The sequence below is a fragment of the Mustela lutreola genome, chromosome 9 (assembly GCF_030435805.1).
Source record: "Mustela lutreola isolate mMusLut2 chromosome 9, mMusLut2.pri, whole genome shotgun sequence".
NCBI lineage: Eukaryota > Metazoa > Chordata > Mammalia > Carnivora > Mustelidae > Mustela > Mustela lutreola.
Window position 1 is genome coordinate 86799700 of NC_081298.1, and position 17716 is coordinate 86817415.

General features: G+C 36.0%; 1 protein-coding gene across 10 annotated transcripts in view; it reads right to left on the bottom strand.

Moving 5' to 3' along the window:
- WDPCP (WD repeat containing planar cell polarity effector) overlaps window positions 1–17716 on the bottom strand; it is a 573555-nt gene that overhangs the window by 511796 nt on the left and 44043 nt on the right. For 2 of the 10 annotated variants that reach the window (XM_059187805.1, XM_059187802.1), the window contains exon 2: window positions 12645–12763. The exons of the other annotated variants lie outside the window; for them this stretch is intronic. The gene's annotated coding sequence lies outside the window, so the exon portion shown is untranslated. The remainder of the gene's footprint in view (window positions 1–12644; window positions 12764–17716) is intronic. 10 annotated transcript variants of the gene reach the window in all.

A 17716-nucleotide genomic window follows, 5' to 3' on the forward strand; every position in this document is an offset into this window, starting at 1 on the left:
TACAACTGCACCCAAAACCATAAGATACCTAGGAATAAACCTAACCAAAGAGACACAGAATCTATACTCAGAAAACTATAAAGTACTCATGAAAGAAATTGAGGAAGACACAAAGAATTGGAAAAATGTTCCATGCTCCTGGATTGGAAGAATAAATATTGTGAAAATGTCTATGCTACCTAAAGCAATCTACACATTTAATGCAATTCCTATCAAAGTACCATCCATCTTTTTCAAAGAAATGGAACAAATAATTCTAAAATTTATATGGAACCAGAAAAGACCTCGAATAGCCAAGGGATATTGAAAAAGAAAGCCAACGTTGGTGGCATCACAATTCCGGACTTCAAGCTCTATTACAAAGCTGTCATCATCAAGACAGCATGGTACTGGCACAAAAACAGACACATAGATCAATGGAACAGGATAGAGAGCCCAGAAATAGACCCTCAACTCTATGGTCAACTAATCTTTGACAAAGCAGGAAAGAATGTGCAATGGAAAAAAGACAGCCTCTTCAATAAATGGTGCTGGGAAAATTGGACAGCCACATGCAGAAAAATGAAATTGGAACATTTCCTTACACCACACACAAAAATGGACTCAAAATGGATGAAGGACCTCAATGTGAGAAAGGAATCCATCAAAATCTTTGAGGAGAACACAAGCAGCAACCTCTTCGACCTCAGCCGCAGCAACATCTTCCTAGGAACAACGCAAAAGGCAAGGGAAGCAAAGGCAAAAATGAACTATTGGGATTTCATCAAGATCAAAAGCTTTTGCACAGCAAAGGAAACAGTTAACAAAATCAAAAGACAACTGACAGAATGGGAGAAGATATTTGTAAACGACATATCAGATAAAGGACTAGTGTCCAGAATCTATAAAGAACTTAGCAAACTCAACACCCAAAGAACAAATAATCCAATCAAGAAATGGGCAGAGGACATGAACAGACATTTCTGCAAAGAAGACATCCAGATGGCCAACAGACACATGAAAAAGTGCTCCATATCACTCAGCATCCGGGAAATACAAATCAAAACCACAATGAGATATCACCTCACACCAGTAGGAATGGCTAAAATCAACAAGTCAGGAAATGACAGATGCTGGCGAGGATGCGGAGAAAGGGGAACCCTCCTACACTGTTGGTGGGAATGCAAGCTGGTGCAGCCACTCTGGAAAACAGCATGGAGGTTCCTCAAAATGTTGAAAATAGAACTGCCCTATGACCCAGCAATTGCACTATTGGGTATTTACCCTTAAGATACAAACATAGTGATCCAAAGGGGCACGTGCACCCGAATGTTTATAGCAGCAATGTCCACAATAGCCAAACTATGGAAAGAACCTAGATTTCCATCAACAGATGAATGGATCAAGAAAATGTGGTATATATACACAATGGAATACTATGCAGCCATCAAAAGAAATGAAATCTTGCCCTTTGCGACAACATGGATGGAACTAGAGCGTATCATGCTTAGCGAAATAAGACAAGCGGAGAAAGACAACTATCATATGATCTCCCTGATATGAGGAAGTGGTGATGCAACATGGGGGCTTAAGTGGGTAGGAGAAGAATCAATGAAACAAGATGGGATTAGGAGGGAGACAAACCATAAGTGACTCTTAATCTCACAAAACAAACTGAGGGTTGCTGGGGGGAGGGGAATTGGGAGAAGGGGGTGGGATTATGGACACTGGGGAGGGTATGTGCTTTGGTGAGTGCTGTGAAGTGTGTAAACCTGGTGATTCACAGACTTGTACCCCTGGGGATAAAAATATATGTTTATAAAAAATTAAAAATTTAAAAAAAAAAACACATGAAGCCAAAAAATGACAGAACTTAAAAGAGAAATAAATAGCTCTACAATATTGTTGGAGACTTCAATATTCAGTTCAGAATAATGAACAGAACTGCCAGGCCAAAGATAACTAAGGAAACAGACCACCTATTACAATAAACCAAACTAGATCCTAAAGACATTATAGAACACTCTACCCAAAGACAGTGGCACACACATTCTTCTCACGTGCACATGGGCATTTTCCAGGACACACCATATATTATGCCATAAATTAAGTCTCAATATATTTAAGAAGATATCATATAAACCCTATTCTCTGGCCACAACAAAATGAAGTTAGAAATCAATAACAAATATCAAAATTGTGGAAATTAAAGAATGTACTTGTAAACAATATTTCAAAGAAGATATCAAACTAGAATTTAGAAAATACTTAGAAACAAAAACAAAAACAACATAAAAAAATTATGGAACATAGCAAACCAATTCTAAGGGAGAAATTATAGCTATACATGTATACATTAAAAAAAAAAAGATATCAAATCAGCAAACTAACTTTACAACTCAAGGAACCAGAAAAAGGAGAACAATTAAATCCAAAACTAGCAGAAGGGAATAACTAATAAAGACTAAACGGGGATAAATGAATAAATAGAAGAGCAGCAAAGAAAATCAATGAAACAAAAAGCCGATTCTTTGAAAAGATCAACCAAACTGACAAACTTTTAAGCAAGACAGACTTAAAAAAGAGAGAAGACTCGAATTACTCAAAATCAAAATCAGAAAAGAAAGGAAAGATATCACTACTAAGTCTACAGAAATTAAAGGATTATAAGAAACTATAATGAACAAATATATGCCAAAGAACTGGACAACATAGATGAAATGGACAAATTCATAGAAACACAGAATCTACCAAGACTAAATCAGGAAAACAAAGAAAATCTGAACAGACCTATAATTAATAAGGAGATTAAATCAGTAATAAAAATCTCCCAATAAAGAGAAGTCCTGCAGCTGTAGCAGGTGAATTCTACCAAATATTTAAAGAAAAATTAATCAATTCCTCTCAAACTTATCCAAAAAATTGAAGAAAAGGGAACACTTTCAAACTCATTCTAAGAGACCAGCATAACACTAATACCAAAAAGAGACAAACACACTCTAAGAAAATTACAGATCAATATCTCTTATGAACAGATGTAGAAATACTCAACAAATGGTAGAAACAGAATTCAGCATCATGTTAAGAAGATAACACCATGATCAAGTGGATTAATATAAAGTTGGTTCAACAAACCAATTATTTTAATACAAACATCAACAAGATGAAAGAAAAAGCACATGATCATCTCAATTGAAGAAAAAAACAGTTTATAAAATTCAACATTCTTTTTATGATAATAACACTCAACAAATTAAAAATAGAAGAAAACTACCTCAACATAATATAAAAGCCATATATGAAAAACCCATAGTAAACATCATACTCAATGGTGAAAGACTTAGAAGCTTAGAAAATCTTAGAGCTTCCCCTCTAAGTTTAGGAACAAGGCAACATGCCGACTTTTCACCATTTCTATTTGACATAGTACAAGAAGTTATACTTAGAACAATTCGGCAAAAAAAAGAAAAAAAAAGAAAAAGGAAAAAAAGAAGGCATACAAATGGGAAAGGAAAAAGTACAATGATTTTATATTTAGAAAACCCTAAAGACTCCACAAAACAACTGTCACAACTAATAACAAATTAGCAGGATACAAAGTCAAAAAATAAACATCAGTTACATTTCTATATACCAACAATGAAAAATCTGAAAAGGAAATTATAAAATCAATTCCATTTACAACAGCATCAAAAACAATAAAGTACTTAGGAATTAACTTAAACAAGGAGGTGAAAGACTTGTTCAATGAAAACTACAAAACAGCACTAAGAAAAACTAAATATGACATACATAAATGGAAACACATCTCATGTTCACAGACTTAAAGATTTAGTTTAGTTAAAATGTCAATACATCCCAAAATAATCTACAGATTCAATGCAATCCCAAAGACATACTGCACCAAAACAAAAACTCACCTTAAAATTCATATGCAATATCTAGGGCCTCCAAAGAGCCAAAATAATTGGAGAGAGAGAGAACACAAAACTGGAGGCCTCATACTTTTTCATTTCAAAACTTATGACAAAGCTACAGTAATTAAAATAGTGTGGTAGTGGCATAAAGATAGATATATAGACCAATGGATAGAATAGAAAGCCCAGAAATAAACACTGACAAATGACTTTTGACAGGAGTGATAAGATCATTCAATGGGTAAAGGAGTCTTTGCAGCAAATGATGCTGGAGAAACTGGATATGTGCAGGCAAAAAAATGAAGCTGGACCTTTACCTAACATCACATATAAATTAACTCAAAATAGATCAAGGATCTAAGTATAAGACCTACAACAATAAAATTCTTTTTTTTAAAGATTTTATTTATTTATTTGAGAGAATGAGTAAGAGAGAGCATAAATCAGGGGAGGGGCAAAGAAAGAGAGGAATGAGCAGACTCCCTACTGAACAGGGAGGCTGATGTGGGGCCCTGGGATCATGACCTGAACTGAAGGCAGACGCTTAACTGACCGAGTGACCCAGGAACACTGACAATATAATTCTTAAAAGAATATATAGGACAAAAGCTTAGTGACAGTAGATTTGGTAATGGTTTCTTGGATATGACACCAGGTCTAAGTAAAAAAAGAAAAAAATAGGCAAATGGGACAACATGAAAATTTTAAAATCTTTCACATCCAAAAGACACTATCCCTAGTGAAACAATGAATTACCTAAAAAGCCATGCATTCATACAAAAGCCATTTCATGTGCAAGAAATGTCTATAGATTTTTTTATGTAATCAAATAGGAAATATTCAATGATACGGTTTCAGGTTCCATTTTGCAAATAACCTTTAAGGAACTATCACTGGTGTAATTTTAATTTAGTATTAAAGATGAATAATCACAAATACCTGAAAAGCGTTATAAGAAAAAAAAATTATAAGAAAAAAGATACTATCCAGAGAGTAAATGACAACCCATAAAATGTGTGAAAATATTTGCCATTCATATATCTGGTAAGACACTACCATCTAGAATCTATAAATTCTAAAGCTCAACAAAAACAAAAACAAATGAGGCACCTCGCTGACTAAACTGGTAGAGCATGTGACTCTTGGTCTTGGGGTTATAAGTTCAAGGCCCATGATGGGCATAATGCTTACTTAAGAAAATAAGATTAAAAAAAAAAAATCCAATTCAAAAATGGGCCAAGACTTTGTAGAAATTTCTCCAAAGAAAATACATAAATGGCCAATAAGCACATGAAAAGATGCTCAAATCACTAGTCATTTGGGAAATGCAAATCACAACTACAATAAAGTATAATTTCATACCCATTAGAATGGCCTACTATCAAAAAAAAAAAAAACAGAAAATATACGTTGGCAATGATGTGGAGAAATCAGAACCCTCATGAATATTGATAGGAATATAAAACAGAAAGCAAAATGATGGTTTCTTAAAAAATTAAAAACAATTACCATATGATCCAACAATTCCACTTCCAAGTATTTACCTAAAAGAATTGAAAGCAGGGTCTCAAAAAGGTATTTGTACACCCATGTTTATAGCAACACCATTCACAACCATAGAAGCAACCCAAGTGGCCGCAAATGAATGGATAAGCACAATGTGGCATATGCATATAGTGAGTGGTAAATCAGCCTACCTTTAAAAAGAAGAAAACTCTGCAATATGCTACAGCATGAATAAGCCTTGAGGACATTATGCTTAGTGAAATAAACCAGTAACAAAAAGTCAAAAACTATGTGATTTGCCTTATACAGGTACGTGGAACAGTCAAAATCACAAAGACAGAAACTGTAATAGTGATCGCCATGGGCTGGAGGGAGGGGAAAGTGGAGAATTATTGTTTAATAGGCATAGAATTTCAACTTTACAAGATGAAAGGGTTATGGGGATGGATGATGGTGGTGACTGCCCAAAATTATGACATTTAATACCACTGAATTCTATACTTAAAAATAGCTAAGATGGTAAATCTTATGTGTATTTTACCATAGTAAAAAGAAAGAAAGAAAGAAAAGAAAAGAAAACTTTATAATAATTTGGTCTCTGATCTATTTAACAAGTCTTAATATTGGTTTTTAAAAGATCCTGTTTTGGGGGTGCCTGGGTGGCTCAGTTGGTTAAGTGTCTGCCTTAGGTTTTGTCATGATCCCAGGGTTCTGGGATCTGCTCAGCTGGGAGCCTAATTCTCCCTTTCCCTCTGCTACTACCCTCCACCTTGTGCTCTCTCGCTCTGTCTCCCAAAGAAATAATATCTTTAAAAAACAAAAAAATAAAAATAAAAATAAAAGATCCTGTTTTTAATTACACTATTATATACCATGACTCTTTATTAATTACATAGATGGCATGTAAAACACATATTTCTAAACATGCATATACTTAAACCAAAAGCAAACTTATAAGATTACTCCCTAAAGCAAGATGGCAGAGGAGTAGGAGACCCAGGAGTTCAGCTAGATAGTTATCAAAACATTCTGAATACCTACAAACTCAACAGAAGATAGAAGAAAAAGAAGAGCAGCAATTCTAGGAACAGAAAATCCACCACTTTCCAGAAGGTAGGACATGCAGAGAAGTGAATCCGAAACCACCAGAAGACAGGCCACACGGTGAGGGGCCACGTCCGGGCAAGTAAGAGAGCCGCAGAGCACAAAATTGGAACTTTTAGAAGTCTGCTCCACTGAGGGACCTCACTCCAGAAAAGGAGGGGTGGAGCCCTTGAAGGGACAGTGTGGTCTCAGGACCTGCAGTGTCACAGAAAGACCAGGGATACCTGAGTGTGTCAGAGCTCCCAGGTATAGGAACAGGGAAGCCAGCTACAGAGATGGAGCTCAGGAGTACATTCTCAGCTCAGGGTTAAACCATGATCCTTAAACCATGATCCAAGGCACAGCCGGACCACTGCACTTCAAGCACGGACACCTCAAGAGGCAGATCCGGGAAGACTCACCTTCCTCCTCCAGGAGGAGCATCATGGAAGCACACCACAGGAATCTACTCAGTTTGGAGACTCCAAACAGGGCCATGCACCAGAAATAGAAATGCTCTGTCACAAACCTGGTGAGCATGGAGTGCAGCCATAGACCAGGGAAAGGGGAGGGATTGGCTGCTTTTCTCTGAGGACAAATTGAGGAATGGGGCCCCCAGCTCTCAGTTCCCCTGGCTGGAGATTGGGAGGCTGCCATCCTGATTCCTGTCCTCCAAGGCTCTACGGAAAGCATTCGGGGAACAAAAGCTACTGAGAGCAAACCTGAACAGATTACATAGCCTGGCCTCTGGCAAGGATGGTGCAATATTGCCTCCGGCAAAGACATTTGAGAATCACTGAAACAGGCCCCTCAACCCAGAAGATCAGCAAGAACATCCAGCCAAGACCAAGTTCACTAATCAATGAGAACTACAGAACTCCAGAGCTAAGGGAAAACAACACAAAGAATTCATGGCCTTTTTCCCAGGATCCTTTTGTCTTTCAAAATTAAATTTTTTTAATTTTATTTTTTTCTTATTCTACTTTCTAATGTTTCTTCTTTCCTTTTTTAACATTTTTTAACTATTTTATCTTATCAATACCACTGGAAAAAAATCTTTTTAAGTTTTCATTGTTAAACTCATATTTTATCCATTCGTTGTATTTAACCTCACTTTTTGTATACATATAGATTTTTTTCTTTAACGTTCGGGGATACAACTTTTTCTAATAGATCAAAATATATCATAAATCTAGAACATGGCTTTGTTCTAGTCTCTGGCCTGATCACATTTCCCCCCCGCAACCAATTTATCAATAATTTTTTTAATTTATTTATTTGACAGGCAGAGATCACAAGTAGGCAGAGAGAGAGAAGTGGAAGCAGGCTCCCCACTGAGCAGAGAGCCTGATGCAGGGCTCGATCCCAGGACCCCTCAGATCATGACCCGAGCTGAAGGCAGAGGCCTGAACCCACTGAGCCACTCAGGCATCAATAACATTTTAAAAATCACTTTTAATTTTCATCTTTACAGTCATATACCATCCCTTCATCATGTTTGCCCTTATTTTTGTATATGTAAGTTTTTTCTTCTTTAAAATTTTGGAAGGTAGTTTCTTCTAAGAGACCAGAATACCCCCAAAATCAAGTGGGTGACTTTGTTCTATTCACCAGTCTAATATATTTTTTTTTAAATATTAGTAATACGTCAGAACTAGAGTTCAGAATGATGATTATCAAGATGCTAACTGGGCTCAAAAAAAGTGTGGAAGGGGCGCCTGGGGGCTCAGGTCATGATCTCAGGGTCCTGGGATCAAGCCCCGCATGGGGCTCTCTGCTCAGCAGGGAGCCTGCTTCCCCCTCTCTCTCTGCCTGCCTCTCTGCCTACTTGTGATCTCTCTCTCTCTCTCTCTTTTTCTGTCAAAATAAATAAATAAAATATTTTTTAAAAAAGTGTGGAAGATATCAGAGAATCCTTTTCTGGAGAAATATAAGAACTACAATCTAAGTTGAAATCAAAAAACCTGTTAAAGAAATGCAATAAAGAATGTAGGCTCTTACTGCTAGGATAAATGTGGCAGAAGAGAAAATTAGTGATATAGAAGACCAAATGATGGAGAATAAAGAAGCTGAGTGAAAGAGAGACAAACTACTACTGGACCACAAGGGGAGACTTTGAGAAATAAGTGATAACATAAGACAAACAATATTAGAATAACAGGGATCACAGAAGAAAAAGAAAGAGAGAAGTGGCAGAAGGTATACTGAAGCAAACTATAGTCAAGTATTTCCCTAATATGGAAAAGAGAAGAAGCATCAAAATCCAGGAGGCATAGAAAAACACCCTCAAACTTAATAAAAATAGGTCCATACCCCGTCATCTAATAATAAAACTTAGAAGTCTCAGTGACAGGCACCTGGGTGGCTCAGTGGGTTAAGGCACTGCCTCCCGCTCAGGTCATGATCTCAGGGTCCTGGGATCGAGTCCCGCATCAGGCACTCTGCTCAGCAGGGAGCCTGCTTCCTCCTCTCTCTCTGCCTGCCTCTATGCCTACTTGTGATCTCTCTCTCTCTCTGTCAAATAAATAAATAAATAAATTTTTAAAAAAAAAGAAGAAGAAGAAGTCTCAGTGACAAAGAGAAAATCCTGTAAGCAGCTCGGGACAAGAGGTCTGTAACATACAACAGTAGAAATATTAGATTGGCAGCAGACGTATCCACAGAGAGCTGGCAGGCCAGAAAGGGTTGGCATAATATATTCGGAGCACTAAACGAGAAAAATGTGCAACCATATTATATCCAGCTAGGCTGTTACTGAAAAAGAAGGAGGGATAAAAAGCTTCCAGGACAGGGCGTCTGGGTGGCTGAGTGGGTTAAGCCTCTGCCTTCAGTTCAGGTCATGATCTCAGAGTCCTGGGATCGAGTCCCACATCAGGCTCTCTGCTTGCCTCACTGCCTACTTGTGAGCTCTCTCTCTGTGTCAAATAAATAAATAAAGTCTTAAAAAAAAAAAAAAAGCTTCCAGGACCAACAAAAATTAAAAGAATTTGCAAACACCAAACCAGCCCTATAGGAAATATTGAAAGGAGTCCTCTAAGCAAAGAGAGACCCTAAAACTAACAGACCAGAAAAGAACAGAGACAATATACAGTAACAGTCACCTTACAGGAAATACAATGGCACTAAATTCGTATCTCTCAATAGTTACCCTGAATGTAAAAACAAGCTAATGCCCCAATCAAAAGATAAAGGGCATCAGAATGGATTAAAAAAAATAATAATAAGACCCACTGATATACTTTATGCAAGAAACTGACTTTAGATGCAAAGTCACCTCAAGATTTAAAGTGAGGGGGTAGAAAACAATTGACCATGATAAAGGACATCAAAAGAAAGCTGGGGTGGCAATCCTTATATCAGATCAATTAGATTTTAAGCCAAAGACTATAATAAGAGATAAGGAAGGACACTATATCATACTCAAAGGGCCTGTACAACAAGAAGATCTAATATTAAATATCTATGCCCCTAACATGGAGCAACCAACTATATAAACCAATTAATAACAAAATCAAAAAAACACATTGACAATAATACAATAATAGTAGGGGACTGTAACACCCCCTTCACTGAAATAGACAGATCATCTAAGCAAAAGATTAACAAGGAAATAAAGGCTTTAAATGAAAACACTGGACCAGATGGACATCACAGATATATGCAGAACATTCCATCCAAAAACAACAGAATACACCTACTTCTCTAGTGCACATGGAACATTCTCTAGAATAGATGACATCCTGGGTCACACATCAGGACTCAACTGGTACCAAAAGATTGGGATCATTCCCTGAATATTTTCAGACCACAATGTTGTGAAAATAGAACTTAGTCACTAGAGGAAAGCTGGAAAGAACTCATATACATGGAGGCTAAAGGGCATCCTACTAAAGAATGAATGGGTCGGGGCTCCTGGGTGACTCAGTGGGTTGACTCTGCCTTCGACTTGGGTCCATGGTCTCGGGGTCTTGGGATCGAGCCCCACATCAGGCTCTCTGCTAGGCGGGGAGCCAGTTTCCTCCTCTCTCTTTGCTTGCCTCTCTGTCTACTTGAGATCTCTGTCAAATAAATAAATAAAATCTTAAAAAAAAAAAAAAAAGAAGAAGAAGAAGAAAGAATGAATGGGTCAACCAGGAAATTAAAGGAGAACTTTTAAAAATCATTGAAACAAATGAAAATGAAAACATAATATTTGGGACACAGCAAAGGCAGTCCTGAGAGGAAAGTATATAGCAATACAAGCCTTTCTTAAGAAACAAGAAGGGTCTCAAATACACAAACTAACCCTACATAAAGGACCTGGAGAAAGAAGAATAAATAAAGCCTAAACCCAGCAGGAGAAAAGAAATAATAAAGATCAGAGCAGAAATCAATGAAATAGAAACCAAAAGAATAGAACAAATCAACAAAACTAGGAGCTGGTTCTTTGAAAGAATAAATAAGATTGATAACGCCCCTTGGCCAGACTTATCAAAAAGAAAAGAGAAAGGACCCAAATTAATAAAATAATGAAAGAGGAGAGATCACAACCAACATCAAAGAAATACAATTATAAGAACATATTATGAGCAATTATACACCAGCCAATTTGATAATCAGGAAGAAATGGATGCATTCCTAGAGACATATAAACTACCACAACTGAACCAGGAAGAAATAGAAAACCTGAACAGACCCATAATCAGGAAGCAGATTAAAGCAGTTAACAAAAATCTTCCAGCAATCAAGAGGCCCAGGGCCAGATGGCTTCCCAGGGGAATTCTACCAACATTTAAAGAAGAATTAATACCTATTCTCCTAAAAATGTTCCAAAAACAGAAATGGAAGGAAAACTTCCAAACTCATTTTATGAGGCCAACATTACCTTGATCCCAAAACCAGACAAAAAGGAGAATTACAGACCAATATCCTTTATGAACACAGATGCAAAATTTCTCACCAAAATATTAGTCAATAGGATCCAAGAGTACATTAAGAGGATTATGCGCCATGACCAAGTGGGATTTATTCCTGGGCTGCAAGACTGGTTCAACACCCACAAATCAATCAATCTGATACAATATATTAAAGGAAGAACAAGAACCATATGATACTCTCAATAGATACCAAAAAAGCATTTGACAAAGGACAGCTTCCTTTCTTAATCAAAACTCTTCACAGTGTAAGCATAGAGGGTACATACCTCAGTATCATCAAAGCCATCTATGAAAAACACACAGCAAATATCATTCTCAATGGAGAATAACTGAGAGCTTTTCCGCTAAGGTCAGGAACACAGCAGGGCTGTCCACTATCACCTCTGCCATTCAACAAAGTACTAGAATTCCTAGGCTTGGCAATTGGACAACAAAAATAAATTAAAGGCATCCAAATTGGCAAAGAAGTAGTCAAACTCTCCCTCTTTGCAGATGAAATAATATTTATGTGGAAAACCCAAAAGACTGCACTCCAAAACTGCTAGAACTCATACAGGAATTCAGCAAAGTGTCAGGATACAAAAATCAATGCACAGAAATCAGTTGCATTTCTATACACCAACAGCAAAACAGAAGAAAGAGAAATTAAGAAGCTGATCCCATTTACAATTGCACCCCAAACCATAAGATAAATACGAATAAACCTAATGAAAGAGGCAAAGAATCTCTACTCAGAAAACTATAAGGTACTCATGAAAGAAACTGAGGAAGACACAATGGAAAAACTTTTCATGCTCATGGATTAGAAGAACAAATATTATGAAAATGTCTATGCTACCTAAAGCAATCTACACATTTAATGCAATCCCTATCAAAATCCCATCCAATTTCTTCAAAAAAATGGAACAAACAATCCTAAAATTTATATGGAACCAGAAAAGATCCCGAATAGCCAGAGGAATATTGAAAAAGAAAGCCAAAGTTGGTGGTATCACAAGTACAAACTTTAAATTCTATTACAAAGCAGTCGTCATCAAGACAGTACAGTACTGACACAAAAACAGACACATAGATCAGTGTAACAGAATAGAGAACCCAGAAATATACCCTCAACTCTACGGTCCAGTAATCTCTGACAAAGCAGAAAAGAATGTCCAATGGAAAAAAGACAGCCTCTTCAACAAATGGTGTTGGAAAGCTGGACAGCCACATGCAGAAGAATGAAACTGGATCATTTACTTACACCACACACGAAAATAGACTCAAAATGGATGAAGGACCTCAATGTGAGATAGGAATCCCTCAAAAATCCTTGAGGAGAACACGCAGCAACCTCTTCAACCTCAGCCACAGAACTTCTTCCTAGAAACATCACAAAGGCAAGGGAAGCAAGGGAAAAAATGAACTATTGGGATTTCATCAAGATCAAAAGCTTTTGCACAGCAAAGGAAACAGTCAACAAAACCAAAAGACAACTGATAGAGAAGATATTTGCAAATGACATATCAAATAAAAGGCTAGTACCCAAAAATCTATAAAGAACTTATCAAACTCAACACCTAAAGAACAAAGAATTCAATCAAGAAATGGGCAGAAGACTTGAAAAGACATTTCTGCAAAGAATACATCCACATGGCCAACACACACATGAAAAAATGCTCAACTTCACTCGGCATCAGGGAAATACAAATCAAAACCACAATGAGATACCACCTCACACCAGTCAGAATAGCTAAAATTAACAAGTCGGGAAATGGCAGATGTTGGTGAGGATGCAGAGAAAAGGGAACCCTCCTACACTGTTGGTGGGAAGGCAAGCTAGTGCAGCCACTCTGGAAAACAGTACGGAGGTTCCTCAAAAAGTTGAAAACAGAGCTACCCTATGAACCAGCAATAGCACTACTGGGTATTTACCCTAAAGATACATAGTGATCTGAAGGGGTACGTGCTCCTGAATGTTTATAGCAGCAATGTCAACAATAACCAACTATGGAAAGAACCTAGAGGTCCATCAACAGATGAATGGATAAAGAAGATTTGGTATATATACACAATGGAATATTATGCAGCCATCAAAAGAAATGAAATCTTGTCATTTGCGATGATGTGGATGGAACTAGAGGGTATTATGCTATGTGAAATAATTCAAGCAGAGGAAGACAATTACCATATGATCTCTCTGATATGAGGAATTTGAGAGGCAGGGCAGCAGGCTGCAGGGGGTAGAGAAGGAAAAAATGAGAAGGAAAAAATGAAACAAGATGAGACCGAGGAGAGAGACAAACCGTAAGAGACTCTTAATCTCATGAAACAAACTGAGGGTTGCTGGGGTTTGGGGAGTAGGGATAGGGCGGCTGGGTCACAGACATTGGGAAGGGTATGTGCTATGGTGAGTGCTATGAAATGTATAAGTCTGATGATTCACAGACCTGTACCCCTGGGGCAAATAATACATTATATGTCAATTTTTTAAAAAAAGATTACTCTTTAAATATTACTTCACTGGTTTCAATGAAACAGAATCAGATTATAACAAAATTGTTACATAAAGAACTTTACCTCATAACTCATTACTCATTTTAATGAATGAGTTTTAACCAGAATCATACCAAGTTTATATATACTATAAATAAAATTAATGAGGTTAAATAATTTCATACTGTGTAAGTATAAAATCATGTACGCTCCCAAATACCTAAAATATCAAGAGCCAATGTTCAATTTTAGGGATATGAACTTAATTCTCCTTCAGTAGCTCTGCTGGATGTTGTTAGAATTGTATTTCAAATATTTTCTGCCGTTTCAATTAAACATTACCTAAATAATGCTGAGCTGGGGTAAAAAATGTTAAAAACATCTCCAAATCTAACATAACAGATTAATGCACCAGTGTTTGTTGCCTTAACGAAAGTGAAAGCTTGTGAGGAATTCAGAAACCACCTGAAGATTCAAACTCACAACAAAATTGCAATGACATATTGTGCTCCTTGATATTACTACCAGAGATGGCTCTTTAAGAAAGTAAGGAAGACAACCTTATTAGTGTAATTGGAAATGTGCTTAAAAAAAAAAAAAGAAAGAAAGAAAAGAGAGAGAGAAATAGAAATGTGTTAAAATGTCCACCAGAACAAAAACCTCTCTTGCAGCATATTACATTACCTGTGAAAGGTAATCTATAAACAATCAGTGCAAATATGTTCTTTAATCTGACTTAGAGAAGAAGGAACTATAAAGAGAACAAGGCCCAGGAACTAACATAGAGCTGACTTTGTGTGTATCTGGACTACAGCAGTGGGAGGAGTGTTAGGATACAGGTCTATGGCCTACTTGGGAGTATGGATATGTCCTATTCTGCTGTAGGACTACCGTGAGATTTCTCGTTTTGAAAACTCTCCCTTCAAAAATTCACTATAAATCAAGGACAGAAATCATGAGATTCTAAGAACAACAACAGGGAGATCCTTTTCCTCTTAGCAGTTACTAGTATTCATGTAGTAGGATCATGGGAGAAATTTTTTATAAACGTAGAAGCTAGGTTTGAAGAATAATGCACACCTACTCTGTAAGAGAAAAGGAGATCAATCTGTTCCCTCCCCACCCACCCACCTACCCCCAAGAGGAGGAAAGTCGGAGAGCCAGAGGGAGCATGCAATGTCCCAAGCCATGAGAGCCATCCTGGCACTCTATGCCCAATCTTCAGTAGGAACTTAATGCAAATCACATTTTTTAAGCAAATTACATAATGAAATATTTGTTAGAATTACAGTTAATTTTGATCTTAGAAAACATTATTTTCTAGTTTCTATTACCAAAATGTAAAATTATATGTTAGTTTCCAGACCAACTTTTTTTGTAATTCACTTTCTTTCTTCATTAATACATCAGAAAAGTCTGACTATGAAGTGAATGGTTGAGATGTAAGAAGTCTAACAAAATTTCTGTATTTACTTCTAACTTGTATACATGATTCTTAAGTACTCAAGTACTCAAAACCTTTGAAACCCATTTACTGAAGGGATATCCTTTTATCATATTCCTCACTTCATAAATCATTTATAATTTTAGGTCCATTTTATATCATTTTTATAAATTAAGCAATGAGAAATAGCATTACTGTGATTTTAATAGTCATTTCAAACAATACTTTGGGGTACCTGGGTGGCTCAGTCGTTAAACGTCTGCTTCCTGCTCAGGTCATGATCCCAGCGTCCTGGGACTGAGCCCCACATCAGGCTCCCTGCTTGGCAGGAAACCTGGTTCTCCTCCCACTCCCCCTGCTTGTGTTCCCTCTCTCACTATGTCTCTGTCAAATAAATATTTAAAAAATAAAATAAACAAACAATAAATAAAATAAAATAAAATAAACAATATTTTATCTCTGCATCATTTTAACCTTGACTTTCTGTGTTTAATAATCTCTCTCAAATGCATTCCATAATTTATTTCTCAGTGGTTTTTAAAGTATTCCTCAAAATGAGTATTAACACATTAATTTAATTTAAAATGAAGTCTTTTTTTTTTTTTTTTAAAGTAAGTCAATCTTACCTGACTGGGCTTCACCAATTAGGTTACATGGCATTATTTTATCCAAAATTAAAAATTCAACAGGCAAATAAACCACCTCAAGGTTCTGACATACTTAAACCTTAAAGCATATGGTAAGATGAAAGCATTTAATTAAAAATATTGTTTGGGGAAGGTCACAATGAAATCCTATTTCAATTTTTCCTAACATTTTCAGAGCATATTGAATTAATCAAGGTAACTCTAAATGAAAGAGGACTGTATAGTTTTAGGCAAATTTTAGTAAAGTTTTGAATGACTAATGGGTAATTAATCCTTTTGGAAGTCAGGTGGTTTTCAATCTTTTGTTTGCAGCCAAATTAAAGAAAGGGCCTAAATGAGTTACACCATTGAAAACAATTTCTGATAATAGGCCACCCATGTGATTTTGTTTTGTAAATAACATGGAAGGAGTTCAAATAATTCCCATCTTATTTAAGTGAATAGGTTTCTAAGCACTCAGATCTATAACGCTGGAAAAAGGGAATAAATTTGAAACAGAATCCAGTCTCATTTTAACCACAAGTAATATTCATCCACATGTATATAAACTAACCAGGGAGGAAAAGTCCCATCCATTGAGATACATTCCATTAAATTTTTACTTTTAATTTTTAGTAAATTTATCAAAGTAATAATTGATAAAGTAATTTTGATAAATCAAAAATTTATCAAAGTAACATTCACTTTGATAAATTTTATAATTTTAAGAACTGTAATGATAATAGGTTTATTATACTTGCAGGCACAAATGACAGTTTATATTCATATTTTTGTGAAAAAAACTTACAGTATGATCATAAAAAGACTTTTTAGCATTAAAATACATTAAAGTAAGATAATATTATGTCAGTAACGTGAATTGGAAGTTTGAGATTAGCAATGTATAGAAACCTCAACTTCTGACTGTCAAAAAAGAGATATTTACCTATTTTTTAAGTGGATGAGGGTAGAAAGATATTTAGATTCCACTGCATATTTTTGGAAGAATGATCTAACGGTTTTTTAACAAAAAATTCAATACTCATAATACATTGGAAATTACAATCTTTAAAACTGTATAAACATGATACATTTTAAGTGTTCATTTTAAAACAGACAAAAGGATATGTAATTTGTTTTCTTAGTGTAAGAAGGTCTTAGTTTTCTAGACATGGCTACAAGAACTTGAACAAATCACAACCTTTGAAATTGAGTCTCTTAAACTATAAAATGAGAATCATATTCACTCTACCTCAGATTATGTAATATTACACATATTCACTATGTTTTTGTAAAATGTAAAACAATATGATTAAATTAATGAAGGCCTAGGAAAGTAATAACTCCCTTGATTTTGTGTCCTTTTCGTATGAAGTAGACCAAGAACACAGCCCATGACAAATCCCAGCTGTAATTCATGAAAACTTGATTCATTTCCAGGAGCCATATATTAAATTGATCTATAAATAACTAAATTTCTATGTGCCACGATTCTTTAAAATTAAATTTAGCCAAATATAAGAGGAGGGTATTACAAAACCAGACTTGGGAACTAAGACACTGAAATGTAAAAAGGGAACAGGGGACATAGATTTAGAAACAATGTTATGGAGGGCCATCCTTACTCAGTCATTCCCATCTTTTGGGGCATTTGAAACTTTCTACCTTAAAATCAGCATTTTGTAACATAAATTCTTAGGCCTGCAGCAAGGTTATGAAACAGTTAGCAGTAACATCCCCATTTTCTGGGCCTCCAACTACAGTTCTCAG